At 48.6% G+C, this 9,181-nt stretch overlaps 1 long non-coding RNA gene across 1 annotated transcript; it reads left to right on the plus strand.

The window, feature by feature from the left end:
- The first annotated feature begins 404 nt into the window (after positions 1-404).
- On the plus strand, positions 405-8,375 carry LOC140109554 (uncharacterized). Its single transcript, XR_011851368.1, has 2 exons — positions 405-730; positions 7,937-8,375. It is a non-coding gene; the product is annotated as an uncharacterized lncRNA (long non-coding RNA).
- Positions 8,376-9,181: the final 806 nt, after the last annotated feature.

The raw sequence follows: 9,181 nt of genomic DNA on the forward strand, positions 1-9,181 counted from the left end.
TTGTGCATGTAATCGCATGCGTTTCAAAACGGAGACCACAAACACATGCGTTTTCAACTGCTTTGACGACCGAAATAAAAACGCCTCTCCAAAAAACACAGACAAAAATGCCAAATTAAGACACTTTAACCAAAAACCCATTAAAAAAGCCAACATGCAAATAAGATGCATTTTTTCAAGTATGCAAGTATTGCCAGAGCACCATCAAGAGATCATGTTCACACTGACCAGTCCAAGTGGTCTGACCATATTATAATAGACTTGGAGCAGATTAGGCTCCTTTATTTAAAACAATTCTGTTATTAAAGACTGAACTCAGTGATGATCTGCAGTCTTTTTCTTTATACATGGATACATACAGTACAGTTTATACATTCTGTCATTAAAAAAAAAAACTATCCTTGTTGTCTATAAGAACCAATCACAGACCAGTTTTCATTTCCAAAAGAAATTAAAGCGGTTCTGTGATTGGTTGCCATGTCAACATAAAAACTCCCACGATGCCCGGCCGCCTTCATGGCCGGAAGTGTGCACATGTTCCCGCCGTCTCACAGCAATGGAGAGTTTGGCGGGACGTTTACACGTGGTGTTCGCCGTGTGCTTCATGTTTCCCGCCAATGAGATCCACTCGGCCGGGATAACCGAGCAGAAGCTGCTGTCCGGCGGGTTAGTGAGCGAGAACGTGGCTTCATCCACTATCATGTACGCGGGCCACGGCTGCGTTATTGGGGTGAGTGCGCACCATGCGGGGTTCTTAACCCCTTAAGGACGGAGGGTTTTTCGCCTCATTTCTCGCTCTCCAACTTCAAAAATCCATAACTTTTTCATTTTTCCGTGTACAGACCTGTGTGAGAGCTTATTTTGTGCGTAACAAATTTTACTTTCCCGTAATGTTATTTATTTTAACATGCCATGTACTGCAAAGCTGAAAAAAAATTCCAAATGTGGAAAAATTGAAAAAAAACCGCACGTGCGTCACGTTCTTGTGGGCTCAGTTTTTACGACTTTCACTCTTCGCTCCAAATAACACGCCTACTTTATTCTTTGGTTCGGTGCGATCGCGGTGATACCAAATTTATACAGGTTTTATTGTGTTTTAATACATTTTCAAAAATTAAACGAATGTGTACAAAAAAGAAAAAAATTTTTTTGCCATCTTCTGACGCTAATAACTTTTTCATACTTTGGCGCACGGAGATGTGTGAGGGGTCATTTTTTGCGAAATGAGCCGACGTTTTCATTGCTACCATTTTGAGGTCTGTGCGACATTTTGATCATTTTTTATTTCATTTTTTATGTTATGTAAAAAGGTGTAAAAGTCGCATTTCGGACATTTGGGCGCCATTTCCCGCCTCGGAGGTCACCGCCGGCCGTAACCGTTTTTATATTTTGATAGATCGGGCATTTTGGGACGCGGCGATACCTAATATGTCTGTGATTTTTACTGTTTGTTATGTTTTATATCCGTTCTAGGGAAAGGGGGGTGATTTGAACTTTTAATATTTTATTAATTTTTTTTATTTTTTAAACTTTTTTTTTTCTTTTTTTTTTCACTATCTTTTAGACCATCTAGGGTACATTAACCCTAGATAGTCAGATCGCTGCTACCATATACTGCAATACTTCTGTATTGCAATATATGGCATTTTTGCAGCACATTCATTACAATGAGCCACTGGCTCATTGTAACGAATATGCAGCTGCCAGATAGCCTCGTGTCAAAAGAAGACACGAGGCTACCATGGCAACTGATCGCCGCCCCCCGATGACGTTCGGGGGCGTGGCGATCGAAAAAAAGATGGCGGCGCCCACGCGCCGCCGTCTTTTAAACGCCGCCGGCGACTTTGCCGGCGGCGTTTAGGGGGTTAATAGCCGCGATCGGTGCAAGCACCGACCGCGGTTATTAGCGGTGGGGGTTTTGTGCAAAATGCAAAAACCCCCACCTTTGTATGAAGAGGACTCAGCCCGTGAGCCCTCTTCATACATCCCTTATACCTCTGCGCCGTAGAGCTACGGCGCAGAGCGTTAAGGGGTTAATGCACTTCGTGCAGCTGTGCCGTCGGTAAGTGTTTATCCCTACATATCTGAACTTCTCGGTACTCACCCCCCCCCCCCCCCACACACACACATGATGTTGCTCCCCCCCCCCATTGGTACATTGGCACCAATACCCCCCATTGGTACATTAGCACCAATCCCCCTCCCCATTGGTACATTAGCACCAATCCCCCCCCCCCCATTGGTACATTAGCACCAATACCCCCCCATTGGTACATTAGCACCAATCCCCCCCCCATTGGTACATTAGCACCAATACCCCCCCCCCCACTGGTACATTAGCACCAATCCCCCCCCCACTGGTACATTAGCACCAATCCCCCCCCCACTGGTACATTAGCACCAATACCCCCCCATTGGTACATTAGCACCAATCCCCCCTCCCACTGGTACATTAGCACCAATACCCCCCCATTGGTACATTAGCACCAATCTCCCCCCCCCATTGGTACATTAGCACCAATACCCCCCCATTGGTACATTAGCACCAATCCCCCCCCCCCCCATTGGTACATTAGCACCAATACCCCCCCATTGGTACATTAGCACCAATACCCCCCCATTGGTACATTAGCACCAATACCCCCCCATTGGTACATTAGCACCAATACCCCCCCATTGGTACATTAGCACCAATACCCCCCCATTGGTACATTAGCACCAATACCCCCCCATTGGTACATTAGCACCAATACCCCCCCATTGGTACATTAGCACCAATACCCCCCCCATTGGTACATTAGCACCAATACCCCCCCATTGGTACATTAGCACCAATACCCCCCCATTGGTACATTAGCACCAATACCCCCCCATTGGTACATTAGCACCAATACCCCCCCATTGGTACATTAGCACCAATACCCCCCCATTGGTACATTAGCACCAATACCCCCCCATTGGTACATTAGCACCAATACCCCCCCATTGGTACATTAGCACCAATACCCCCCCATTGGTACATTAGCACCAATACCCCCCCATTGGTACATTAGCACCAATACCCCCCCATTGGTACATTAGCACCAATACCCCCCCATTGGTACATTAGCACCAATACCCCCCCATTGGTACATTAGCACCAATACCCCCCCATTGGTACATTAGCACCAATACCCCCCCATTGGTACATTAGCACCAATACCCCCCCATTGGTACATTAGCACCAATACCCCCCCCATTGGTACATTAGCACCAATACCCCCCCCATTGGTACATTAGCACCAATACCCCCCCATTGGTACATTAGCACCAATACCCCCCCGTTGGTACATTAGCACCAATACCCCCCCATTGGTACATTAGCACCAATACCCCCCCATTGGTACATTAGCACCAATACCCCCCCATTGGTACATTAGCACCAATACCCCCCATTGGTACATTAGCACCAATACCCCCCCATTGGTACATTAGCACCAATACCCCCCCATTGGTACATTAGCACCAATACCCCCCCATTGGTACATTAGCACCAATACCCCCCCATTGGTACATTAGCACCAATACCCCCCCATTGGTACATTAGCACCAATACCCCCCCATTGGTACATTAGCACCAATACCCCCCCATTGGTACATTAGCACCAATACCCCCCCATTGGTACATTAGCACCAATACCCCCCCATTGGTACATTAGCACCAATACCCCCCCATTGGTACATTAGCACCAATACCCCCCCATTGGTACATTAGCACCAATACCCCCCCATTGGTACATTAGCACCAATACCCCCCCATTGGTACATTAGCACCAATACCCCCCCATTGGTACATTAGCACCAATACCCCCCCATTGGTACATTAGCACCAATACCCCCCCATTGGTACATTAGCACCAATACCCCCCCATTGGTACATTAGCACCAATACCCCCCCATTGGTACATTAGCACCAATACCCCCCCATTGGTACATTAGCACCAATACCCCCCATTGGTACATTAGCACCAAACCCCCCCATTGGTACATTAGCACCAATACCCCCCCATTGGTACATTAGCACCAATACCCCCCCATTGGTACATTAGCACCAATACCCCCCCATTGGTACATTAGCACCAATACCCCCCCATTGGTACATTAGCACCAATACCCCCCATTGGTACATTAGCACCAATACCCCCCCCATTGGTACATTAGCACCAATACCCCCCCATTGGTACATTAGCACCAATACCCCCCCATTGGTACATTAGCACCAATACCCCCCCATTGGTACATTAGCACCAATACCCCCCCATTGGTACATTAGCACCAATACCCCCCCATTGGTACATTAGCACCAATACCCCCCCATTGGTACATTAGCACCAATACCCCCCCATTGGTACATTAGCACCAATACCCCCCCATTGGTACATTAGCACCAATACCCCCCCATTGGTACATTAGCACCAATACCCCCCCATTGGTACATTAGCACCAATACCCCCCCATTGGTACATTAGCACCAATACCCCCCCATTGGTACATTAGCACCAATACCCCCCCATTGGTACATTAGCACCAATACCCCCCCATTGGTACATTAGCACCAATACCCCCCCATTGGTACATTAGCACCAATACCCCCCCATTGGTACATTAGCACCAATACCCCCCATTGGTACATTAGCACCAATACCCCCCCATTGGTACATTAGCACCATACCCCCCCATTGGTACATTAGCACCAATACCCCCCCATTGGTACATTAGCACCAATACCCCCCCATTGGTACATTAGCACCAATACCCCCCCATTGGTACATTAGCACCAATACCCCCCCATTGGTACATTAGCACCAATACCCCCCATTGGTACATTAGCACCAATACCCCCCCATTGGTACATTAGCACCAATACCCCCCCCATTGGTACATTAGCACCAATACCCCCCCATTGGTACATTAGCACCAATGCCCCCCCATTGGTACATTAGCACCAATGCCCCCCCATTGGTACATTAGCACCAATGCCCCCCCATTGGTACATTAGCACCAATGCCCCCCCCATTGGTACATTAGCACCAATGCCCCCCCATTGGTACATTAGCACCATGCCCCCCCATTGGTACATTAGCACCAATGCCCCCCCATTGGTACATTAGCACCAATGCCCCCCCATTGGTACATTAGCACCAATGCCCCCCCATTGGTACATTAGCACCAATGCCCCCCCATTGGTACATTAGCACCAATGCCCCCCCATTGGTACATTAGCACCATGCCCCCCCATTGGTACATTAGCACCAATGCCCCCCCATTGGTACATTAGCACCAATGCCCCCCCATTGGTACATTAGCACCAATGCCCCCCCATTGGTACATTAGCACCAATGCCCCCCCATTGGTACATTAGCACCAATGCCCCCCCATTGGTACATTAGCACCAATGCCCCCCCATTGGTACATTAGCACCAATGCCCCCCCATTGGTACATTAGCACCAATGCCCCCCCATTGGTACATTAGCACCAATGCCCCCCCATTGGTACATTAGCACCAATGCCCCCCATTGGTACATTAGCACCAATGCCCCCCCATTGGTACATTAGCACCAATGCCCCCCCATTGGTACATTAGCACCAATGCCCCCCCATTGGTACATTAGCACCAATACCCCCCCATTGGTACATTAGCACCAATACCCCCCCATTGGTACATTAGCACCAATACCCCCCCATTGGTACATTAGCACCAATACCCCCCCATTGGTACATTAGCACCAATACCCCCCCATTGGTACATTAGCACCAATACCCCCCCATTGGTACATTAGCACCAATACCCCCCCATTGGTACATTAGCACCAATACCCCCCATTGGTACCTTAGCACCAATACCCCCCCATTGGTACCTTAGCACCAATACCCCCCATTGGTACCTTAGCACCAATACCCCCCCATTGGTACCTTAGCACCAATACCCCCCCATTGGTACCTTAGCACCAATACCCCCCCCATTGGTACCTTAGCACCAATACCCCCCCATTGGTACCTTAGCACCAATACCCCCCCATTGGTACCTTAGCACCAATACCCCCCCATTGGTACCTTAGCACCAATACCCCCCCATTGGTACCTTAGCACCAATACCCCCCCATTGGTACCTTAGCACCAATACCCCCCCATTGGTACCTTAGCACCAATACCCCCCCATTGGTACCTTAGCGCCAATACCCCCCCATTGGTACCTTAGCACCAATACCCCCCCATTGGTACCTTAGCACCAATACCCCCCCATTGGTACCTTAGCACCAATACCCCCCCATTGGTACCTTAGCACCAATACCCCCCCATTGGTACCTTAGCACCAATACCCCCCCATTGGTACCTTAGCACCAATACCCCCCCATTGGTACCTTAGCACCAATACCCCCCCCATTGGTACCTTAGCACCAATACCCCCCCCATTGGTACATTAGCACCAATACCCCCCCCCACCATTGGTACATTAGCACCAATACCCCCCCCCCCCATTGGTACATTAGCACCAATACCCCCCCCCCCATTGGTACATTAGCACCAATACCCCCCCCCATTGGTACATTAGCACCAATACCCCCCCCCCATTGGTACATTAGCACCAATACCCCCCCCCCATTGGTACATTAGCACCAATACCCCCCCCCATTGGTACATTAGCACCAATACCCCCCCCCCATTGGTACATTAGCACCAATACCCCCCCCCCCCCCCCCATTGGTACATTAGCACCAATACCCCCCCCCCCATTGGTACATTAGCACCAATACCCCCCCCCATTGGTACATTAGCACCAATACCCCCCCCCCATTGGTACATTAGCACCAATACCCCCCCCATTGGTACATTAGCACCAAATACCCCCCCCCATTGGTACATTAGCACCAATACCCCCCCCCATTGGTACATTAGCACCAATACCCCCCCCCCCATTGGTACATTAGCACCAATACCCCCCCCCCCCATTGGTACATTAGCACCAATACCCCCCCATTGGTACATTAGCACCTACTGGAGTGGTCCTCAGGAATTGGGTCACCAGCCTGGTAGCAGATGCAGGCTGGGATGGAGCTGTGTTCAGTTGTGGAAGGTGCAGCTTTTATCCTGGGTTTAGCTGAGTGTTAGTGCTGATGGTGCGCAGACAGTTTCTCTCCTCTGACATGATGTGCTCTATAGTGAGAGCTGAGGCCTGTGGTAAGAGCATGTGCGCTAAGATCTCCTGGAACTGACTGACCTCTCTGGTCAGAGGTGGCTGGAAAAGAGGACTTGCCCCTCCCTTTTCAGGGGTTTTGTTATCCTGGTCAGGGGGTGGCTAACTCTCCAATGACACTCCAGTGTACATGGTGCAATACAATTGGTAGACAGAATCGCATCCATTTAACCCTTGCCTGTTCAGGCAGAATCTACAGCTGCTGATTACCTGAGACTTACTGCATTCCCTCTTTATGAGTTGATCAGACTCACTATGAGTTGATCAGACTCACTAGATGGGTTCTAACAGGTTGAGGGCCTTATTCGCTACTCCTCTGCCCATATATTGGCAGGGGTGTTGCATATCCCCTTTGTCATCAGGTACGTACAAGTTATACCTGTAACTACTCATTCCGGGAACTGGAGCCCTGTATCGGCTGTATGCAGACTAACGCCAACATCAAGCTTGTGAAGTACTGCTACGTGCCCAACAAAGGAGAGTGCCAGCAGTTCTACTGCCAACCCGTGTGGTGCCCTGACCTGTAGGGGCAAGTGGTTCAAGCGCCAGGAACAGCATCATCCAGAGACCTGCTTGTCCAGCAAATTTCTACGCCCCTCCTGTCCCGCCAGATTGTTTATAGTGGATGTTTGCATTATACAGTGAACTCTCCTTTATGCTGTTTATGTGATTTTATATCTTATAAAGTTTCTTTTTTTAAGATGCTCAGTGTTCTAATAGGTCCATGGACGTTGGGAAGATCTGACAAGCGGGGCCTGCCTCAACTTACATATGGCTGAACAGGAGGAGTGTAATGGCCCTTGTATGGGGTTATCTACTTTGTGGGGGATTGAAATGAGGTATTGAAAAATAAGGATCACTGCAATGGAGTTTTAAAATGGCCAAAAACCTTATGGAGCCCTCATATTGGGAGAAAACATTTCTCTAAAGCAATCACTTGTACATCATTGCATTTAGCTTTCTGGAGATCTGTCCAGGATGTAACTACAAGTCATGCTGGGACTTGTAGTTCCATGTAGCAGAGCAGGAATTTTTCATTAGATTATACATGAAGTGACAAGTGATCAACTGTTTTACTATGTAAAATAATCAATTACTGACTCTATTAACAAAATGTGTAATAAAATCTGTTATATTAAAGTGTCTTCCTTATTGAGTCTCCTCTTTTCTTTATAGAAGTGCCCTAAAATCGGAAAGGGGTTAAGCATGCGTTTTAAAAACCATACCATGCATTTGGCAGCTTTGAATCTGTTCATCTATTAAGATGCTTACAAACGGAGCAAAAATGCCATGTGTGGCATCAACCTTGGCACACAGCAAAAGTCCATATCTAATACATGTGATTGGCTTTCCTAAGTAGATGGGTTATAAGGGCAGGTTTGAAGTTCATCATTAAATTACTTTTATGAACATTGTAGGATTAAGGATATAGAGTAGTATTCAAAGTCCTAACATCTGGGCACATGTTGGTTTGGGCGGTGGGGAGGGGGCCCTAGTTGTGTGAAAAGGCAATGGGACACTTAATCCACCACTGCTCACCGTGTATGGAGAGGGTACCGCTTGTCAACCCTCTTCATACATATTTAAAGGGAACCTACCACCACGATTCTACCTATAAAGGTAGAACGGGTGGTAGGTGGATGTAAGGGACGCGAGGATAGCTCTTTTTAGAGTTAATCCTCACGTCCCCGCTAACTTTTGGTAAACTTTATTGAACTAATATGTAAATGTAGTTTTGCGGCTACTGGGGCGTGGAGTAGCTGGGCAGGAGGCTACACAGTGCGGCTACTCCACGCCCCAGTAGCGACGTTACTCCTCCTACCCTGTTGGACAAGCCGGCTACGGATGAGGGCGCGCAGCTACGAGGAGCTGTGCGCCGCACACAACAGGGTAGGAGGAGTAATGTCGCTACTGGGGCGTGGAGTAGCCGCGCTGTGTAGCCTCGT

The sequence above is a fragment of the Engystomops pustulosus genome, unplaced genomic scaffold, assembly GCF_040894005.1.
Source record: "Engystomops pustulosus unplaced genomic scaffold, aEngPut4.maternal MAT_SCAFFOLD_218, whole genome shotgun sequence".
Classification (NCBI taxonomy): domain Eukaryota; kingdom Metazoa; phylum Chordata; class Amphibia; order Anura; family Leptodactylidae; genus Engystomops; species Engystomops pustulosus.